Genomic DNA, 23,965 nt, shown 5'->3' with positions numbered 1-23,965 from the left:
TAGATTTGCATATTAGCTTTTTATTATATAGGATTATAGGGCTATCTTGGAATCTCAGTACATTAACACTGATTAATTCTGGTTGGACTCACCCATTCTAGCAATTTCTGATATCACTTTTCTGTTTCTGAGACTTTGACAAATGAAGAAAAAGTGATCCCATAATAAAAGAAAAATAAATTTTTAAAGAAGACATTGCTTTGACAGCTATGAATATTTTGTGCTACGTTTGTTAACATTGATTCACATAATGCCTTGATGGAGTGTTAAATCATGTCTGGGGAATAATATAGAAAACTTTAAGTATAGTTTACTTTAGGGGAAAAATGTCATCTAAATTTTTTAAAATGTCTCAACTATAGTGCATGGCAATCAACTAAGCCAGATTTTGTTTTCATGACTTCAGAGTAACATCAGGAGATGCAGGGGAAGCTTCAAAGCAATTCTGACTTCTAAAAAAGAATGTTACTTAATATCAAAATTTCATTTTCTTTTCTAATTCTCAACCATTCATGCATCATTGAAATTCTGCATAACACACCTTTCCTGAAGGGGCTTGGGTAGCAATGCACACTGAAACCATTGTATTTAGGGTCAGATCACCTGAGGGCATGCTCATCCATAGAAAAAGACTGTGCTTATGTAATAAGACAACTGCTATCTATGAGTATACAAACACAGCATTTTTACAATGTAACTTAGCTGCTCTCTGGAAGGTGTTTTAGAATATTGAGCTAAAGTTACTTGGGACATCAGCTGTTGCTTGGCTGTGTTAGAAAACACTATTTAACAGAGTAAATCTGAAGATCTACTAGGCTTGATTAAGCAATGCTTGCATCAAGTAACATCCAACTAGCATGTAGAAGGGAGCTCCAAGGGGTTGTACAAAATCCGGGGAAGTGTAGGTCAAGGGGGTAAGGGAATGGCAAGGATGTTTATCATGCAGATACCTCTTTTTCCTATGGGGAATGGGGAAAGTCCATATGGAAAATTATATCATTGGTGTTGACCAGAAAATTGCAGACTGGTTTATTAAGATTATGCTTCTCTGAGAAGTTGAAACGGCAATTAGATCAGTTGTAAAATCTAGGTTTGGTTTCATGGGCTTTAGCACAAATGATGCCATGTTAAGCCTGTTTTATCTTTCACAACATAGTGAACAGTCTTTCAGGTGCCAAACAATTGCAGATATATAGGAAGCTAGTATGTTTGTTCTAATACATTGAAAACAAAACAATCCTATCTAATAAAAGGGTAATATGAAAATTAGCCATCACTCCATCACAAAGATGGCGGCTCCCATAGCCACAAGATGGTGGCACCCAGTCCCCTCAGCCTTGCTGGTGTCCCCCAGTCCTGGGGGGGCTGCTGCTGAGAGCGGGCAGCGTGAGCGGCCTGGCAGAATGCTTGCTTCATCGCCGCAGCGGTGGAGGGCCACTTGGCAGCGGGAGCAGAGCGGCTGGGGAGTGACACTTGCTTTGTTACCACGGCAATGCCCCAGTCAGGGAGGCCCTCTGGGGGACAGGGGGGCCGACCTGCAGCCTTCATGGCTGAGCACAGGCCTGGAAAGGAGTCGGCTGGCCCGCCTACCGCGGAAGCAGCGCGGGTCCCTCCCACCTCCCAGAGAATCGGTGCGGGTCCCTCCTGGCTCCCATGGAAGCAGTGCAGGTCCCAGCAGCGTGCTGCAGTTCCCGCAGGCCCCGCGTGGCCTACTGCATGGGATATCATGTGATGGGCTACTAGTGTAACAATAAAATAACTGGCTAATTATAACAAAGGAAACTAGATCTGCTTGCTGTTATAGAAATGCATAATGGGCTGTTCCACTAGATCCATCAGATGTGGTAGGTACTATATCTACAGGTTGGTCAGTATCTCTGGTGTTCAGACACACTTTCACTGGGAGAAGCAAAGGGAGCATGGGGAGAGGCAATCATTTACCTTCATGTCTCTCCTCCTAATTAGAGATGTGAGACAAATTCTTATGAAAGACGCTGTATCTTCATTTTTGTCATGCAATTTCGTGGGGTGGTTATTATTCGCATTTTATACAAAACAGCTCTGAGTTTTAGAGAGATGAACTGAGTAAAGACCTAAGTGAAGGAAAACGGATTTCAAAGCAGGGAAGTAGCAAACAAGCCTCTGTACTTGAGATGTAACACGGCTGTTAAAGCCACCCTGGGTTGCATGCTCAGCACTGCTACCTGCATTGAGAAAGATGGGGAACAGGACACTCCACATAAAAAGAAGATACTGTCTTCCTCATTTTGCTCTATAGTGTTACCCTGAATGGCAAGCTGGAATTTTCGGGTTCTTGTCCAATGACGTTTGAAGAATAAAATTCGCTGACAAAAGGATTTCAAGCAAAAGTGTGGAAATTTATTGCAAGTGTATATAAACTCCCGAGTTGGGAGGGGATCTCAGATGGGTAACCCCCTAGGGAGTCTCTTTGTCTAAGGGCGAATAAATGCTGGCAGCTTCTTTGTCTATACATGCTACTTTCTAATTGGACCCTTCCTCATTGTATATCTCCTCATATTTTTTTTCCTAATTGGCCGATTTCCCTCTTTCCTGTCTAGTATCTGTTTCAAAGTTTCAAAGGCTACCCAGTGCTTCCCCTTTGTTCTCACCCTTCTCTTGTAACATTCTGCTGCCCTCGGTGCCTGTAAGATAAACATTCCAGTGGTTGGGAGCTGGCTCCATCCCCATCCTTCATATATGCATTTCTTTCCCTGTGGACCCTGCCCTAACTGCCTTTCTTATCTCTAAATCCTCTCAGTAGGAGGGTTTCTTTAATACTTCTGGCAAGAGTGGACAATGTATTCAGCACTCTGAAAGTAGAATATCCAAGTCTGAGGAAGGCTGTTACGGTGGAGAGATTTAAGAAGCAGGGCCTGAAGCTAAGCTAGAGCTTTTGTTATTGAACTGAGCAATGTCAGGCCAAGTGGGAGATAGTAAAGAGCAAAGATAGAAGACAAAACCATAAGCATGAGTTACTCTTAGAGGGAGCAAGATGCAAAAGCTGAGGCAGAGTAGAAACAAAAGAGAGCTCAAGAGAAAAAGCAATGGTTTGAACATATGGAGTAGCACCAAATGGTATCAATTTAGAAATGATTTATTTTGCTACAAGATTCTGGGAACTTTTACTTGCATTACATTATATTTCCACTTGGCAAACAAAGGCTCAGTTCTCACCAGTAAAATGTTGATAAACATTCCTTGTATAGACTTACATTTAAGAAACTAAAATAACATGTTCTAAGACAATTTGCTTAACAGTGTAAGAGAGAGAAATTGTGCACAAAACGTAAGATGCTTCTAAATAGATTCCAAGTAGCATAAGTAATTGAAAATATTTAACAGTAAAAATTACAGGTGAAAAAATGTGGTACTTCCCCGGACATTGCCATTCCCCCTTCCCTCCTCCCCCTGCAACCCGGCAAGTGACATTTATTTGTTATTTTAATTCTTAACCTCAAATAGTCTGTACTCGCATAATTGCAGGAGATTCTGTGCAATATATTGACTGATTCAAACCCTGGGCTCATCAGCTAGTATTCCTCTTGAGCACTCTCTATGATCTGGATGGCTATCTTTGTTTCCTGTTGCGAGGAATCTAGTTTTCCAGGGCAGGATTATCTCCAGCATATCTGGGTTATCTATTGTCTTAATAACTACTTAATACCAGTCTGTTAGAATAACACCTAAGGAAACTAAATTAACCTAATCATGCTCCACATATTGGGCCATTCCTCATTCTTGGGGCCACTCTCATGATTTGGTTCATGCACCTTTCTGTTATTCTGCTTTTCTTTTCTTTTTTGTAGGAACCCTGCTTTCTTAACAAGACCGATTGCTTCTGAGCAGAAAAAGAATAGAGAACTGTTTACTCTTTTTGGAGCAATGCATCCCTTCACATATACCCATTCAAGTATGTGTCAGGATGTCAGGAATTTATTTTGCTTTTACTATTGATTATTTTAATAATTAAAATGTTATACTGATTAACTGAATTTCAGATCTTATTTGTTGTAATGGTGATTATTCTTTATCATCTCCATAATAAAATCACATGTCAATAACTCTAGAAGCTAGATGCACAGAGTGTAGATTAAAGACCGAATCATATTCCTTGTGAAATTATCTTTTTCTAATTATAGCATGTCCCCTTTTCCCTAATAATGATGTTTGCCTTAAATCCTATTTTGTCTGCTATTAATATTATAACACTAATTACATTTTAATATTTTAATAACTTAAATCAGTACTTTATTCAGATTTTCCTTATTCTTAATGTCCTTTTTCTGTTCCAGGATCTAATCCAGAATAAACTTCGCATTTACTTGTCATGTCTCCCTAGTCTCCTCTTGGCTGTGCCAGTTTCTCAGACTTCCCTTGTTTGTAAGACCTTGAGAGTTTTGAGGCGTACTGGTCAGATGTTTTGTAGACTGTTACTCCATTGGCAACTGTCTGCGGTTTTTCTTATGATTAGACTGTGGTTATGACTATTGGAAAGAAGATCACAGAGGAAGTGCCATTCCTATACATCTCATTTAGAGTACATGATACCTGCGTGACTCATTTCTCGTCATCATGTGGCTGAGGTGGTATTCATTGAATTTCTCCACTCTACAGTGGCGTCCTCCTTTCAGTACCATAGTCTGGAAGGGAGTCTCTATGTACAGCTCACATTTATAAAGGGAATAATTATGTTCATCGAGGCTAAAATGTCTACTTAAACACTTTCTGAATTTGTTTAGCCTTGAACCAATCAATGGATATTACTATTGTTAATCTACTTAGCCAACTTACACATCTCTCAGTATTTAGCATTTCTGGTGCATCCTGGTTTAGCTGATCTGTATGGTTTAGTCTCGATCATGCCCCTTATAGTAAAACTAGAGGCCCGTTGCACAATATTCATGCAAGAATAGGCCTTCCTTCCCCTGGCTTCGCTCCCGGCTGCCCGGGAGCCTGCAAGTCCCCGCTCCCAGCTGCAGCACCACTCCTGCAGCTCCCTCCACCCCCCCTCCCCCTCATAGCAGGCATCTCGCCCCACCCGGCCCCTCCATGCCTGCATATGCATTAACCCGTCATCTTTGTTGGGTTAATTTGCATACTCACTCTTGATTGGCTGTGGGAGTAGCGGAGGTATGGTCAATTTACATGTTTATCTATTATTAGGTAAGATACATCAATTCGACATGACAAAGCTGTGCTTCCTTTGGAAATTGACACAGCTTCTCATAATGAATGATAAGCAAATGATGCAGATTGAATGTTTTACAATCTATTTGTGGTACCAGGAGAAAAATATAATGGCTTTTTACTCTAAGTCATTTTACATCTTTATGAACTGGTTTTTGGGTGGCTGTTTTTGTATATACATATTTGTGCTTGGTATAGATACTGTTGGTGTTATAAGACAACTTGAACGTGAAGAGTGTTGTATTTCCTCGAGCTTGTTGAGGAGCAGTTTGAGTATCTGCAGCTCTGTCCTGGGAGAAACAATTTGGGGGCAGATATTAAAAACATTTTACCTTGTTGATAATAACATAATCTTAGGAAGGTCTTTTAAATACTCGAACTTTCAACTGTTGACGGGAACTTGGAATTGCATAACACCATGGATAAAAAAATGACATTTAAAAATTCTGTCAGTGTTTTTATCACAAAATAGCAATTTCTAAGTTTTATATCCTAGCTGTAAAATTTATAGTTAGATCACTCATTACCCCAGGGCCCAGTTTAGGCCTGAATTTAATTTTCTGGAAATACTTTAAACAAAAATTGTAAGTTATAGTAACACACAGGATATATATTTTCCAGTTTATAATGTTTAAATTAATAACAGAGGCATTATAACATTTCATTTTAGAAAATAAAGGATGATATTCCTGCCACTTATTGACAAAAAAATATTATCAAGGTAATAGCATTTCTGATCATACAGCAAATTGCTAATGAAAGTGCTAAAATTAGTGACAAATTGTTGTATTCTGATAACTTCTTATTACTTTACAGAAACTATCCAAATAAGCTGAATTAATGCAGCTGTCAGGAGAAAAAAAATGACAGGAAAATATACAATTTATTTATCTTGTTTAAAATAAACTACTCATTGAATATTAAAATTAGAGTGACTTTAGAGATAATTCTGCTCAATTCCATAATTTTTGCATGAGGAATCTGAAGCTTCAAAACATATTGTAATGTCTTTGTGACAGGGGGACCAATTGGTAAGAAATAATTTTCAATTTATCATTCTAGTTTTCTTTCCATGCTATCGTTAAGTGTCCAATAGGACTTTCTTCATCCTATTTATTTGCATTTTCAGGATTACTAATCATATTGAGAATATTTCCAATACTCATTTGCAAATTATATGTATCCCTTTGAAAATATTTGTTGAAATATAAAGCTCATTTTTGTTGCAGTTTTTTAATTCTTAAATTAGAAATGTAATTTTAAATCATGATATAGATACAAGCCCTTTGTCATATATATATTTATATGTATGTATAATATATATATATATATATATATATATATATATATATATATCTGACAATTACATATGTAATTTTATTTTGTGGCTTTTACTTTTTATTTTCTTAATACTCCCTTTAAAAGGCAGACTTTCAATTTTTTTATGAGGTCTAACTTAGCTTTTAAAATTACGATTAACCAAAGTCCATTGTCTATGTAGACTTTCTTAGTTTTTATCTATTGTCTTTTCTCTATTTCAGAATCCCATCCAATATTCCATACTACATTTATTTGTCATGTCTCTTAGCAGTGGCAATTTTTTTTCTGATTTTCTTTTGTTTTCATAACCTTGACAGTTTTGAGGAATACTGGTCAAGTATTTTGTACTATGAACACACTACTAAAATATTTGTGTTGCCTGGCCAGCATGGCTCAGTGGTTGAGCATGGACCTGTGAATCAGGAGGTCACTGTTCAATTCCTGGTCAGGGCACATGCTTTGGTTGTGGGCTCCATCCCCAGTGTGGGGCATGCCAGAGGCAGCCAATCAATGATTCTCTCTCATCATTGATATTGATTTCTCTCTATCTATCTTCCTCTCTTAAATCAATAATAATACATAAAAAAATTTTGTGATGTTTTGTTCATGATAAGATTGGAGTTAGTTATGGATTATTGAGCAGAAGACCACAGAGGTAAAATGACATTTTCATCACATTATGTCAAGTGTATGTACAACCAATAGGATTTATGACTGTTAATGTTGGCCTTGATTAGCTGTCATTGTTAGTGCTTGTCAGGTTACTTCACTACAAAACTCCCTTTTCCCCCTTTCCATATTTCCATACTATGCACTTTGGAAGGAAGTCAAAATATGCAGCCAACAATGTAAGGAGAGTTATTTGAAATTGCTCTGCATGAGAAACTTGTCACTTCTTCATATTAATTTATTTAATAATTTATTTATATTAGTATGGACACATGGATATTTACTTTATACTTTAGGTAATGATCCAATACCATCTATTTATTTTATTGCTCAAATTATTCTGGATTTGACTATTTTTTAACATATATTTTTACTAGAGGCCTGGTGCATGAAATTCGTGCACGGAGGGGGGGGGTGTCCCTCTGCCCAGCCTTCACCCTCTTGAATCTGGGACCCCTCGAGGGATGTCTGATTGCCCGTTTAGGCCTGATCCCAGTAAGACTGGGCCTAAACAGCAGTCAGACATCCCTCTAACAATCCAGGACTGCTGGCCCCCAATTGCTCACCTGCCTGCCTTCCTGATTGCCCCAAACCACTTCTGCCTGCCAGCCTGATCACCCCCTAACCACTCCCCTGCCAGCCTGATTGATGTCTAACTGCTCCCCTAACTGTTTGGCCCCAACTTCTCTCCTCTGCCGGCCTGGTCACCCCTAACTGCCTTCCCCTGCAGGCCTGGTCACCCCCAACTGCCCTCCCTTGCAGACCTGGTCACCCCCAACTGCCCTCCCCTGCAGGCCTGGTCACCCCCAACTGCCCTCCCTTGCAGGCCTGGTCCCTCCCAACTGCCCATCTGTGGTGGCCATCTTGTGTCCACATGGGGGCAGGATCTTTGACCAAATGGGGGCAGCCATCTTGTGTGTTGGAGTGATGGTCAATCTGCATATTACTCTTTTATTACATAGGATAGAGGCCTGGTGCATGGGTGGGGGCCAGCTGGTTTGCCCTGAAGGGTGTCCTGGATCAGGGTGGGGGTTCCCTTGGGGCGTGGGGTGGCCTGGGCGAGGGGCCGGTGGTGGTTTGCAGGCCAGCCACGACCCCTGGCGACCCAAGCAGAGGCCCTGGTATCTGGGATTTATTTATCTTCTACAATTGAAACTTTGTAGTCTGGAGTGGAGCCAATCCTTCTGCTTGCTCTGTGGCGGCAGCCATTTCTGTTGGATTTATTTATCTTCTGTAATTGAAACTTTGTAGACTTAAGCGGAGGCCTGGGTCGGCAAGGGCAGGCAGAAAGCTTGGCTTCCTCTATCGCCAGGGAAACCCAAGCTTCCCTCCTGCTCTCTCCATGGCGCTGCAGCCATCTTGGTTGGGTTAATTTGCATACTCGCTCTGTTTGGCTGATGGGCGTGGCTTGTGGTCATGGCTTGTGGGTGTAGCAGACTGATGGTTAATTTGCATATTACTCTTTTATTAGATAGGAGGATTGACTTCAGAGAGAAAGGGAGAGGGGGAGAGAGATAGAAATATCAATGATGAGAGAGAAGCATTGTTCGGCTGCCTCTTGCAAACCCCCTACTGGGGATTGAGGCACAACCTAGGCATGTGTCCTGACCAGGAATTGAACCATAACTTGGTTCATAGGTCCATGCTCAACCACTGAGCCACACCAGTTGGGCTAGATTTCACTATTAAGAGTTATTTATATTGACTCCTGTGCTTCTTTGACATACCCCCATGAATATGTGTGTGTGTGTGTGTGTGTGTTTTCCTGGTTCTTCAAGATAGTTTAGGTTCATTATACATATATTCTGCTCTAGTTCTAAAATCAGGCATTTCTGCAATGAGCCTGGGTTCTTTTTATTTAAGAATGGTATTGGAAACAAAAATGTGGGTACTAGAGTTGCTTGTTGTTACTAGAGGTGTTTGTTCTTTAGTGTCACTCAGCAAAAAGGATGTGTGTTTATATCAGCCTATGTATATAAACATGTGTAGAAATATTTCATTATGTAACAACTGTACCTATTTTAAGCTCAACATGTTTACATTAATGTCTTCATACCTAATTCATTTCATTCTTGCTTCCTTTTCTTGTTTGTCTGTAAATTCCACTCCACCAGTATGGTTTTCACCATCTGCCATCCATTTATTTTATTGTCTCACTCTAGTATTTATATAGTAGTATCAGAATTGATAAACCATACTCTGATGAGATGCAAATTTATCAACTAGAGTAAGATATCTATGTTTAGTTCCCTTTTCCTTGTTTTGTAGACGTTACTGCTTTCTGAAGATACATAGGTCAGCATTTTTTCCCTCCATCCTCTTCAGGGAAGTTGTTTTATACATTTGTAACACAGTTAGATTCTCCCATCACAGTCTGCATGCTTTCTTGGGTTCTCTCTACCTCGTAAAGGATTTTTAAAATTTGCATACATTGACTTCACTTTTTGGGAAGCGTTTTGACAACTGTATAGTGCCCTGTATTCACCATTATAATGTCACATCGTATAATTTTATTGTGCAAAACATTTCCTGTGCTTTACCTATTTACTCCTCCCTCAACCTACTGAGTCCCTAGACATTTTCACATGTCTATATTTTCTGAAGCAGGGTGTTCTTGACAGAGAAATGAAACAGTTATTTAAAGAACTAAGCTAGCATTCTAGCCCGTGGACAAACCTCCTGGGCTCTATGTTGGGATTCTCATCAGTTACTTGTCATCCATCTTCTTACCAGAGGTGCTGCAGGGGAAGGGGTCGGCATGCTTGCCACTTTCAATGGATCAGGCTAGTGCATGAAAGCACATGCCTTATCCCCATTCTTTGCTGTCTCCTTGACCCAGAGTCCTCACAGAGACATCCTTTTAAGTTCTAGAAGAATGCAATCTTCCATAAGGCTGAGAGATAAATACCTTGTAGGGACATATTTCCTTTTCACTAGAGGACACAGGTCAGCACCTGCCATTTCTCCTTCTTCCTGCTTTTCACTGTGAGCTGTGGCTGTTTCCTTCACTGTACTTTCACAGTTCATAGGTAGGACCACGCAGTGAAGGTGCACTCATCTGGACACGGGATCATGCCTTCCCATTGGGAGAAACCATTGGTCCTTTTCTTGTCTCTAGAGTTTTGCATTTTCTAAAATGTTCAATGATTGGAATCAGACAGTAGGTAGCTTTTTTAGGCTGTTCCCTCTCCCCACTCCCAATTTTTTTTTTTTAATTTAATAAATTTTTATAGTTCAGATTATTACAATTGTTCATCTTCTTTCCCCCCATAGCTCCCCTCCACCCAGTTCCCACCCCACCCTCTGCCCTTACCTCCCCCCCACTGTCCTCATTCATAGGTGTACAATTTTTGTCCAGTTTCTTCCCACACTCCCCATATCCCTTTCCCCCCGAGAATTGTCAGTCCACTCCCTTTCTATGGCCCTGATTCTATTATATTCACCAGTTTATTCTGTTCATCAGATTTTTTATTTACTTGATTTTTAGAGTCACTTGTTGATAGATATGTATTTGTTGTTCATAATTTTTATCTTTACCTTTTTCTTCTTCCTCTTCTTAAAGAATACCCTTCAGCATTTCATATAACTCCTTTAGCTTTTTCTTGTCTGTGAAGCTTTTTATCTGACCTTCAATTCTGAATGATAGCTTTGCTGAGTAGAGTAATCTTGGTTGTAGGTTCTTGCTATTCATCACTTTGAAAATTTCTTGCCACTGCCATCTGGCCTGCATAGTTTCTGTTGAGAAATCAGCTGACAATCGTATGGGTGCTCCCTTGTAGGTAATTAACTGTTTTTCTCTTGCTGCTTTTAATATTCTCTCTTTGTCTTTTGCTCTTGGCATTTTAATTATGATGTGTCTTGGTGTGGTCCTCTTTGGATTCCTTTTGTTTGGGGTTCTGTTCGCTTCCTGGACTTGTAAGTCTATTTCTTTCACCAGGTGGGGGAAGTTTTCAGTCATTATTTCTTCAAATAGGTTTTCAGTATCTTGCTCTCTCTCTTCTTCTGACACCCCCATAATTCTGATGTTGGTACGCTTGAGGTTGTCCAGAAGCTCCTTACACTATCTTCATATTTTTGGATTCTTTTTTCTTTTTGCTTTTCTGGTTGAGTGTTTTTTGCTTCTTTGTATTTCAAATCTTTGACTTGATTCTTGCAGTCCTCTAGTCTGCTATTAGGTCTCTGTATAATATTTTTTATTTCAGTCAGTGTATGTTTAATTTCTAGTTGGTCCTTTTTCATATCCTCGAGGGTCTCGCTAAATTTATTGGCCTTTTCTAGGAAATTCTTGAAAAACCTTATAACCGTGGTTTTGAACTCTATATCCAGTCATTTGTGTTCCTCCATTTCTTTCATTTGTGATCTGTTTCTTTGTCTCCGCATTTTCATTGCTTCCCTGAGTTGGTAGAGTAACTTTGTGTGGTAGGTGTCCTATAGGGCCCAGTGGCTCAGCCTCCCCAGTTACCTGAGGTGGACACTCTTGGTGCACCCCTTTGTGGACTGTGTGCACAGCCTTGTTGTAGTTAAGTCTTGATCGTTGTTGTTATCATTGGGGGGAACTGACCTCCAGGCCAATTGGCTGTGAGGATCAGCTGTGTCTACGCTGGGAGAACTTCTGTGCTGGAGACACCCTTATGAGACAAGACTTGCAAAATTACAAAAGCCTCTGTGCTCAGCTTGGATGGGGCGGAGTCTCAGGGCAGAGCAGATAGCCTTGGCTTCCCATCAGCCCTGCCCTATGAGGCCTCTGGGTCTCAGTGTCCCTCAGTAATCGCTGCAAGCACCTTTGAGAGAAAGCTGCCCTCGAGTTTTGCCCATTGCCAGACAGTCCAGTTTCTCCCAGAATGAGTCTGGGTTCCCAGAGTCTCGCCTGGAACTGGAGTTCAGCACAGTCAGGAGCTCCCATCTCCCTCCTGCTTGAGAAAGCCAGCCATGCACTCAGCAGTCAGTCCTCTCCATGTGCGCCTCCGGACCTCTGCCTTTTGCAGGTCCCCTGAGTCTCAGTGTGCTTTTCTCTTTCCTGACAGTTCAGATTCTTTCCGTATGAGTCTGGGTCCCCAGGGTCTCACCCTGAACTGGAGTTCAGTGCAGTCGGGAGCTTCCATCTCCCTCCCGCTTGAGAAAGCCAGCCACACATTCAGCCGCCAGTCCTCTCCACATGTGCGTCTCTGCACCTCAGCCTCTTGCAGCTCCTCTGAGTCTTTGTGTGCTTTTCTCTTTCCTTCTAGTTGTAGAATTTCCACTCAGCCAGCTTTCCTGTGGTTCTGGATGATGTCTGTTTTGTCTTGTAGTAGTAGTTTTGAAATTGTTGTGTGAGGCAGCAGTTTAGGTGTTTACCTATGCTGCCATCTTGGTTTCTTCTCCCCAATTTTCCCTATGTATTTAAGGTTCTTCCATGGCTTTGTATGTCTTGATTTTTTTTTTTAATTTAAATCATCAGGTATTATAGCATAGTATGGGTGTGCCAGCATGTTTATTCATTCAGCTATCAGAGGTTACTTCTAGATACTGGTGATTATAAATACAGCTATTACTAATAGTGGTATGCAAGTTTTTACATAAACATGGATTATCTTGTTTAGCTTTGTTAAAAATTTTCCAGACTCTATCCCAAAGTGGCTGTATACTTTTTCATCCTTACCATCAATAAATACAAATTCTTGTTATCCTATATTCTTTTTATAAAAATATATATGTTTATTGATTTCAGAGAGGAAGGAAGAGGGAGAGAGAGAGATAGAAACATCAGTGATGAGAGAGAATCATTGATCGGCTGCCTCCTGCACACCCACAACCCAGGCATATGCCCTTGACCAGAAGCGAACCTGTGATCCTTCAGTCCGCAGGCTGATGCTCTGTCCACTGAACAATGCTGGCTAGGGCTTGTTATCCTATATTCTTCCCAGAATGTGACATTTCCAATTTGAGAAGGGGAGGTTGGGTAATCCTTCTACAGGTGCGAAATGTAGAATATATTCAAATATAACAATTTATATTTTGTTCTTTTCCTGAGGTCAATAAATAATTATAAAAAGTAAAAGGAGTTAACTCATTCAAAAAATGTGATATAGAAAAAAAAAGATAAGTAAAGGTAAAATATTTACAGTGACTGTCACTAACTTTCTGAAAGTTTCCATTTTTATTTCAGTAGAATTTTTCCTCTTTGGCTAGAAACAGAAATTTCTTTGGCCGAGATTAACTTTATCAAGCAATGGAATAACTCATCATTAAGAAGTGCACCCAAGAGAAAAGCTGCCTAGTTTATTTTATTCATTGGGTTTAAAAAATACATAAAAGGGGGAAAAAGGCAATATTAGTAGTTTTCACTCTTTTCAGTGTATAAGGCTGGTATTGTTAGACATGTCATGCTTAGGTTGGAAAATTACATTGCCAAGGCCAATGCAAGGAAGATGATAACAAGATAGTGCCTCTTTTTCAGCCATTCGGGCAAAATCAATAGTGTTTTATTGGAGCTTGGTGAGAAAACAACTTGTCATGCCAGCAGCTAAGCAATACGTGTTAATAGAAAGAAAACACTGTTTAGAGCCGGCAGCCCAGGAGATGACAGTTGTAGGCACGATTGCTTATTGCTGGTGGTTTCAGGTCATTGATGCACACAGTAAACACCAATGAAAAAGAGTAACATGTGCTGGTGGGAAAGCTATGTTTTACTCTCCAAGTTACAGCTCCTTGGAGTTTGTAACATGACCAGACCAAAACATGGAACTGTCCCTTCTGTTCAAAGGCATACACACTGAATGGATATTTTTCACATGATGTTGAGTATTGAGATGGTTTTCAATCTACACTAATAAAAGAGAAACATTCAAATTGACTGTCACTATGTGACGCCCACCAGCCAATCAGGAGTGAGTTTGCAAATTAACCTGACAAAGATGGCAACAGCCCCACCCTCCAGCTGCTCCAGGCCTCTGTGAAGCATGAATGCAGGCGCAGAGCAGCTGGGCAGGGTGGGATGCCTGCTATGAGGGGGAGGGCAGGGTCAGAGGGAACTACAGGATTGGCACTCTGGCTGGAGCAAAGACTGAAGGCTCCAGCCAGAGCGAAGACAGAAGGTGGCGGCCAGAGTGAAGGCCTGGGTCATGGGTGCTGGAGGAAAACCAGAGCCGGCAACCAGGGGAAGGAAGGCCTATTGCACGAATCTTTGTGCAACGGACCTCTAGTATTTCATAAATGAGTAAATAAGATCACCACCACCTGATAAATGAGGAGCACGGATTCTATATGCTGACTTCCTCAGTTCAACTGCACCTTTCATCTCTTCTGAGCATGTGGCCAATGAGCAAGCCTCTGGGCATCTGTTTACTCTTTTTATATAAAGAGGCAATAGTGATACGTGTACCATAGTTATATAATAAGGTCAAGAGTTAATATTTATGTATCATCTAAAAGAGTAGTGGCTCACAAAGTATAATTCACCCATTTGAAGGGTACAAATCAATGGATTTTAATATATTCACAGAGTTGTGCATCCTTCACCACTATTAGAACATTTTTTTCACCCTCAAAAGAAATATAAACCCCAAACCTCCCTTTCTCCACAGTCAAAGCAACCACTAATCTACATTTTATCTCTATAGATTGGCCTTTTCATACAATATGTGGTCTTTTGTAACTGGTTTCTTTACTTACCATAACGGTTTCAAGGTTCATTCATGTTGTAGCTTATATCAGCATCACGTTCTTCTTTCCTTGTATTCCTCTTGTACACACTCTTGTATTCCTTCTATTTGGATTTTATTTCAGAAATGAGTGTTTGACTGTATATTATTGCAAGTAATTTCTTTGGGACTTAACAAGAATCCCATGGGAAAAGCAGCTGTTCATTTAGATTTCCTCAAGTTTCAGAGTTGTCACATAAGCACCACAAGACCAGGGCAAGCTTTGACACTGTCCCTTTCCTAATATTTAAGATTTCTATTATTTCTGTTACTTCTACCTGTAATACATTTGAATCCCTCATTTTCTTCATACTTGTATTCCTAAGGTGGAAAAAGACCTTATGTAGGTGAGGAAAAACATAGAGACCAGTATTGCTGTATTATTAAAATATCAGAAGAGAGAACATGACATGCACCTAGGACTAGATACTTTGTAACAAATTTGACTTTTATTTGGAATTAAATGGTAAGTTACTAAGGGGGTTTTGTTCAGACATATTACATAATTTTATTTATTTATATTTTAATATTTATATATTAATATTTATATATTGAGATAAAATTGCCATGTAACATTGAATAAGTTTAGGGTTTACAAAGTATTGACTTGATACATTTATATATTGCATTATGATCACCACTGTAGTATTAGCTAACACCTCTACTATGTCACATAAATATTTCTTTTTCTGTGATGGGAGCAACTAAGATTTACTCTTAGCAGTTTTGAATTTTATAATACCATATTGTTGTCTATAATCACTATGCTGTGTATTAGGTCTACATTACTTACATATTTACTAGTTGCAAGTTTGTACCCTTAAGCAATATATCCTCAATTCCTCCACTCCTGAGACCCTCAGAGCTCCCATTGAACTCTGTCCACAGACCCGGGGCTGCTTTCCCAGGAGCACTCTAATTACAGAACTTGCTCTCCTCCCTGTACTAGGGAGCACACTCAAGCAGCTGGCTGCAGCATCCAGGGGAGGGGTGAGTTTATCACTCAGAGCTGGGGGTGCATGTAATCTTGGGTGTGATACTCCCAGAGTCGGCATACTTGCTGCTGAAGTCCTCAGCTCAGTCAGCAGGAACCTTATCCCTCTGACACCCTTTGACGTTCTAGCTGCCTCTTTCTCTCTCTCTCCTCCTTCCTCCTAGTCATGGAAGTCCTGTCTCAGTACTCTGGGTGCTACTGCAGAGAAGCAAGTTTCTCTAGCCACATTCCCACAAAAGTAGTGTAGCCAGGCACTCAGCATTCTTCCTTTCTAGCGGGGCATTCCCTGATGCTGCAGAGTTCAGCCCTATGCACTGATGCCTCGGGGTGGGTGCAGTTGGTATGGATTTTATTACCATCTGCACGGAATCCAAACTCATATTTTATTTTTTTAACAAAGGCATGCTGGAATCACCCCTCAGAAGGCTGGACTTCATCAGATTATTTTTTTGTCCATGACTATCTGACCAGGTCAGCAGGCTCCGGGTTATTTTCCTCACCATGGTCCCTTGGCTCTGCTGGTTCCACAGCCCACAGAGAGATCTGTCTGCCTATTACCAGAGGCACAGGTGGGCAAGACTGTCCCTGAGTGCCATGGAATATTGTACTGGATTCCACAACTCCTCTTTTGTCTGTGGGTAGATGTCTGATTAGCTGTAAAGAAAGGGGACAAGAAGGAGGAACATCGTACGCTGCCATGATGCTGATATTACCTCCTATATTCATTCTTATTGCTGAATAATTTCCCATTGTATGCATATACCATATTTTGTTTATCCATTTATGATCTGATGGACAGTCAGATTGTTTTCATTTTTTGGGGGGCTAATATGAATAACGCTGCTATAAATATCATGTAGCTGCTGTGTGGACACCTTGTAAGTTGTTTTATTAGTAGAAAGAGAGACAGAAAATGAACAAAAGCCTCAAATTTTTTCTAACATGCACTAATTTTGATTAACTGGATTCTTGCTGTTACTGACCCGCTTCCCTGCAGGGGGTTGGCCCTGCCCCACACAGTCCTGGACCTTTGGTGTATCAGGCGACTTCCAGGTTTGAAAGTGGCCCAGGAAAAACTTCAAGAGTGGGTCGAAGTGAGGACAGAACATGTTTTATTCAGGTAGAGAAGAAGAAAGAGGCCAGGGCATAGGCACCACTGTGAAATATGGGAAGGTACGGATCCCAGTGGGCTTGGGCCAACTCCCTGGTCAATTCGTTCTTGGGATTTTATGTGTTTCCAGGGGAGCATGGGGTTGCCTCCAAGCTTTGTGGAGAAAATTCTGACTCCACCTGCTGGTTGGAAGGGGGCCTGGGTGTTGTGACTTCCATGACCACCTCAGGGGTTCCCTGCCTTAAAATGTTAGCCTTTGATCATGCCTGGAGTGGGGGCTCCAGTGAGAAGATGTGGGCTCCTACTTCCTCACTCCACTTGTAAGGATTTTTCCTTAACTTCTTTCTATCCTGACTCATTGTGTTCTGTTTTCTTTTGTTTTTCAACCAAAACCTCTGTTCCAGCTACTTGATTCACTTAATTTTCATTATATTATTTTAACCAGGTTGCATTATGTAGCTGGAACTCCACATTCCTTTTAATACCTTCCTGTTCAACTCGACTGAAATTGTTAAATTGCTTCTTCCTTCATCTGAAACTTACGAAACTTACTTTGCCTCTTTTTGGCACTTGCTATAATCAGGTCAAGAATCCAGGTACTCATCAACTCCCCTACCCGCAAAACAACTCAAAAAGGGCAAAACAAAACCTATTGTCTCTAGATGAAAATAAAATAGCACGTCTCAGTTAAGAAATACATCTCTTTAATATACATTACATTACATATGCAAATATTCTGTCTTATTTAAGTTATGTCATATCTTAATATATTAAGATATATTTAACATATGCCACAATAGAAGCAACCCCTTCAGTTTAATAATGTATAACTTTAAAAAATTATCCTTCACAAATAATGCTTACAAGAAGGTATACATTTTTTGTTTATATGGAGCAATTAACAGACCCTCTAGCCCTAGCCGGTTTGGCTCAGTGGATAGAGCATTGGCCTGTGGACTGAAGAGTTCCGGGTTCCATTCCAGCCAAGGGCACATGCCTGGGTTGTGGGCTCAATCCTCAGTAGGGAGCGTGCAGGAGGAAGCAGATCAATGATTCTCATCATTAATGTTTCTATCTCTCCCTCTCCCTTCCTCTCTGAAATCAATAAAAATATATTAAAAAAAACAGACCCTCTAATGTCTATTTTTAAAAATATATATTTTTATTGATTTCATAGAGGAAAAGAGAGGGAGAGATAGAAATATCAATGATGAGAGAGAATTATTGATTGGCTGCTTCCTGCATGTTCCCACTGGGGACCGAGCCCACAACGCCAGCATATGCTCTGACCAGGAATTGAACCTTGACCTCCTGGTTCATAGATCAATGCTCAATGACTGCTTTTATTCAGAGGCAAGTAAGCAGCAAAAAATAATACTAACCAATCCCCTCACCATTCTTGATGCCATTCATGTTGATGTGTGTGACCTTTCACTGCCCAATGCCTACATAACTACATATGTGATAGTAAGCTCTCCTAATGTATGTTGAAATAAAGGCAAGAGAGAAAACTACATTGATTCTATGTACCAGGTTTTAAACATTTTCAAAGTGGAAGCTGGTTATGAACATAATCTATATCCCATGAAAGAAACCACTGTCTGAGGACCACTACCCAGTGCCATGCATGAAATGCAGTGTGTGGGTGCAAATCTACCCCTTGTTCATAGCTGTATTAGTTTGCTAGGACTGGCATGGCAATGGATAGTACATTGGGTAACTTAAACAACAGAAGTGTGTTTTCTCACAGTTTAGAGGCCAGAAGTCTGAGATGCAGGTGTGAGCAGGGCTGGTTCCTCCTGAAGGTCACGAGTATAGGACCTGCTCCAGGCCTCTCTCCCTGGCTTGTTGATGGCCATCTTCCCCCTGTGTCTTCACATCATTTTCCCTCTATATGTGTCCATGTTCAAATTTTCTCTTCTTATAAGAACACCAGTCATATGGCATTGGGGCCCACTCTAGTGGCCTCATTTTAACTTAATTGCATCTTCAAACATCCAGTTTCCACACATGGTCACCTTCTGAGCTGCTGGTGGTTAGGACTTCAACATACGGAATTTGGGAAGGGTCACAATTCAGCCCATAACATTACTTCAGTCTGCTGAATGCACGCGATGGAACACAATAAAGATGTTGCTATAACACTAAAGTAAAGTAGAGTCCATTTGAAATAAAAGCATGCCTGTCATGCCATTTTCAGGAGGGTTGAAAAACCACCTTCATACATCTTCATGCCCAAGGGTACAGGGTGCCGATATTAACTATAGAACTGTACATTTACACTCATCTATTCATATTGCGATGCCGCCCCATAAATGCAGCAGAGGAACTGGGATTATGGAAAGCAGGGCTTGTGATAACTTTCTTCCACAAATGTGAAACCTGGCTCTGATAATTGACTTGCCTAAGGCTACCAGGTAAGTCAGTGACTTCCCCAATGTCCTGATTTGTTTGATAATGACTGCCATGTAGAATCTAATCAGTTTGCACATCAACAGCTATATGAAAAAATAAAACCCCCATTCCCTTTTCTTTAAGCTGTCCTGAAATTGGATCATTATACTTCTCTTTTTGCTACCACAGGAAACAGTTGCTTATAAGTTAATTCAAAGAAAATTTAAATTTGTAAGATTAGAGTATAATTATAAAGTTCTGCTCATCTTCCTGTTGTTCCCTGGGGCGGAGAATGTGGAAGACACAATAATGGTATCCCAAAGATGTCCTTGTCTAGAAACCGTGAATATGCTAGGTTCCAAGGCAAAAATAAAATAAAATTAAATTAAAATAAAATAAAATAAAATAAAATAAATAAAATAATAATAAAGTTGTAGATGGAATTAAGGTTGCTAATCAGCTGACCTGGAGATGAGTTATTGGGTAGACCTGGGTTATTGGGTGGACCCCAAATAATCACAAAGGTCTTTAAATATGGAAGAGCAAGGCAGAAAACAAGTCAGGGTGATGTGATATGAGAAGCTCCCAATCCATTAATATTTCAAAGATAAAGAACTTGGTGTTGTATTTTATTTGTGCTAACTCATTTAAACCAAAAGCACCCTTTTGGTAAAAAATAGTCTTAAATTTCAAAAATGATTGAAAGCACAAAAGGTAAATTATAAAAACTTGAAGCAAATTGTTCAAGTAGTTAGTAAGCATCAGAGTTAGGTTCAGTTACAGGTCTCTCTGCCTACAAAGATCCAGAACATTATATTTTTTAGAATTTATTTTATTACTGTGCCTATCCAAAGTTTATGCTCAATAGTGTCTTGCTATCCCAGTTCATTGATGTAACACTATTACTGGCTTAATAGAGAAGTGAGAAGTTGGTTTATAAATGGGTGGGTTAAAAAAATGAAAATGTGAAACACCTTATAATCATTCAGAAAATGTATTTATATATTTTATACATTGTACATAATATATACTTTTTGCAATTATGTAACATATAGACTTTATATTTATTATATATAAATGTATTTTAAAAGAAAATTAAAATAAATTGGAAAATATGATTACTTTTTAAAATTTGGGGGGGGTGACACTGATTAATAAGATTATATATGTTTCAAGTGTACAATTCTGTGATATATGTTCCGTATATTGCATTGTGTGCCCACCATCTAAAGTAAAAGTATCCTCTGCCATCATATATTTGGTCCCCTTTGTCTTTTACTACCTCGCCCCTTCCCTCTAATAACAACCATACTATTGTCTGTGTCTATGAGTTTAATTTTTATGATTACTTTTTAAATGTGAAGAATCTTATAATAAATATGTGGAGTGTGCTTTTTTTAAAAAAATAAATCTTTATTGTTCAGATTATTACAGGTGTTCCTCTTTTTTTCCCCCCATAGCTCCCCTCCACCTGATTCCCCACCCCACCCCATGCCCTTACCCCCCGCCACTGTCTTCATCCATAGGTGTAAGATTTTTGTCCAATCTCTTCCCACACCCTTCACACCCCCTTCCCCCTGAGAATTGTCAGTCCACTCCCTTTCTATGTCCCTGATTCTATTATATTCACCAGTCCATTCTGTTCTTCAGATTTTTTATTCACTTGATTTTTAGATTCACTTGTTGGTAGGTATTATTTGATGTCATTTTGTTGTTCATAATTTTTATCTTTACCTTTTTCTTCTTCTTCCTCTTCTTAAAGAATACCCTTCAGCATTTCATGTAATCCTGGTTTGGTGGTGATGAACTCCTTTAGCTTTTTCTTGTCTGTGAAGCTCTTTATCTAAGTCTTTAGGAAATTTTCAAAGTGATGAATAGCAAGAACCTACAACCAAGATTACTCTACCCAGCAAAGCTATCATTCAGAATTGAAGGGCAGATAAAGAGCTTCACAGATAAGAAAAAGCTAAAGGAGTTCATCACCACCAAACCAGTATTATATGAAATGCTGAAAGGTATTCTTAAAGAAGAGGAAGAAGAAAAAAGTAAAGATAAAAATTATGAACAACAAATACATATCTATCAACAAGTGAACCTAAAAATCCAGTGAATTAAAAACCTGAGGAACAGAATAATCTGATGAATATAATAGAATCAGGGGCATAGAAAGGGAGTGGACTGACAATTCTCTGGGGGAAAGGGGTATGGGGGGGTTCAGGAAGAGACTGGACAAAAATCATACACCCATGGATGAGGACAGTGGGGGGGAGGTAAGGGCAGAAGGTGGGGTGGGAACCGGGTGGAGGGGAGTTATGGGGAAAAAGGAGAAACAATTGTAATAATCTGAATAAAGATTTATTAAAAAAAAAATCAATGTGAAGTTTTTCTTCATTTCTCCCCACAGTATAACTTAGAGATGCATGAAATATTCCGAACCCAATTTAGTTCTCCCAACTCCTGTCTCCTGGAGGATTTATTATACTCATTATATTTGGTAATCATTCTCAATTAATTTGACTTGTAATGACTCATGTTGTTGAATTGAACAGTTAGTCATATACAAATTATTATTTATCCTGACATTGTTTTGCTTTACTTTTTCCTGGATTGATTAGTTTAGGAGGTTTGTTGCACTGTTTTTTAATCGTTCATCTTTATATGCTAGTAAATTATAAAGTAAGCCTTTGACTTCTTTTTTTCTTTTATGCTCTGTGCTTTTATTTTTAAATTATAAACTTCCAAAGAAAAGTTTGGCAATTAAAATTTAAGTCTTAGAATAAAAGTCAATTGGTAATGTGAAAAATACCATTTGCTATATTGAATCCTAAAGACTTAGAGAATAACATTTACCTAAATGAGAGAGGTTTTTTTAACATTTCAAAAATCGAATTGTCATAAAGAGAGAGATGTTATAGAACCCACAAGAAATAATTGAAATGTGGCTTCTGAAGGATTTGCTCTGAAAATTGTAAGGCAGCAGCTATATCACTCTCCCAATTGTTCCAAGGCGACATGGAACTTAAAATTTTTTCAGAGAGGCAGCTTTCTCATTTGGATTTCAGGTGTTATTTCCTTCAGTTATCTCTGGTTTACTCAGCCTCTCAGCTCATAAGCTTAGTAGACGATTTTTTTTTTTTTTAATTGTAATTAAGAGCTTTAAGAAAAACAACCCTGTTGGCCCAGATTGCATGCCACCTTATCTCCCTTCCTGAACAACTGTGCATGGGAAATGGAACCATTCATTTTAAATACTAGATAGGTACAGGCAATTGGAAATGGGATCTCTTAAAATATGATAAACATAGGCAAATTATCCCAAAATTGTTTGTGTCTAAGGAAAATCAGGTCAATCTCAGGGGCAAGAAAATGGGAAAAAATTGTGGCTGGCAGACCTACTCTGAAAAAACAGCTAAATAACATTTTCTAATAAGAAAACAAATGATAAAATAAATATTAAATATTAGGAGGGAAGAAATAATAATGTAAAGAACAAAACTATGGATAAATAAACTAGCCTTCTACTCTTGATTTTTCTAAATTATGCTTGAAGTTGAAGCTAAAATTATAACTATCTAAAGTGGTTCTTCATATACAGAAGGAACATTTATTTAAAAAAGCATATTATAAAAAGGGACATAAAGGGAGGTATGTTTTCTTCCCTTGGATTGGTAAAACTTAACATCAGTAGAATGTTATAAGCTTTATATGTATAACAAATATCTAGAGCAACCACTAAAAAATGCTACACATAGGTAAGATTGAAAAACATTATTGGTAAACCAATATGGAATTATATTAATGTTCGAGTAATCAATAGCAAGATGGGAAAAGAAATATTCTCAAATATAATTCAATGATATATAGAAAAAATTATGAATGATGGCTAAGAGGGACTTATCCCAGGGATACAAGCATCATTCAATATTTGAAAATTAGTTAGTATAATCCACCATATTAATACAGTTAATAGAGTTAAATCATATAATCATATCAATTCATGCAGAAAATAATTTCACAAAATTCAACACCCATTCATGATAAAAAAAGAAAAAGAAAATATGAATAGAGAGGAACTTCCTCAACTTCAAATATAACATTTACTAATACCTACAGGTAGCACCATAATTAATAGTGAACAAGTAAATATTTTCCCTAAGATAATTTAATTGACAAAAGAAAAATGTTTTCTCCAATTACTGATATTCAACATAAAACTGGAAGTTCTAGTCACTGCAAGCAGCATAGAATAAATAAAGGCCTATAAATTGGAAAGGAAGAAATAAATTAATTCTTATTTGCAGGTGATCTTGTAGAAAGCCCAATGAATATATATAAAAAAATCCTGCAATTAATAAATGATTCCAATAAGGTCACAAGACACAAAATCAATGCACAGCAGTGAATTTTATTTCTATACACTAAAAATTAATATGCAAATATGAAACTTCAATATATAATAGCATTTACAAACACTTATAAAGAATATTATACACTTAGGTAAATCTATCAAAACAACAGGATTTGTATACTGAAATCTATAAAGTGCTGGTGAAATAATTTAAAAAGATATAAATAAACAGTTTGGAAGAC

Source organism: Plecotus auritus (genome assembly GCF_963455305.1).
Source record: "Plecotus auritus genome assembly, chromosome: 8".
Lineage (NCBI taxonomy): Eukaryota > Metazoa > Chordata > Mammalia > Chiroptera > Vespertilionidae > Plecotus > Plecotus auritus.
Note: the sequence above shows the minus strand (reverse complement) of the source record.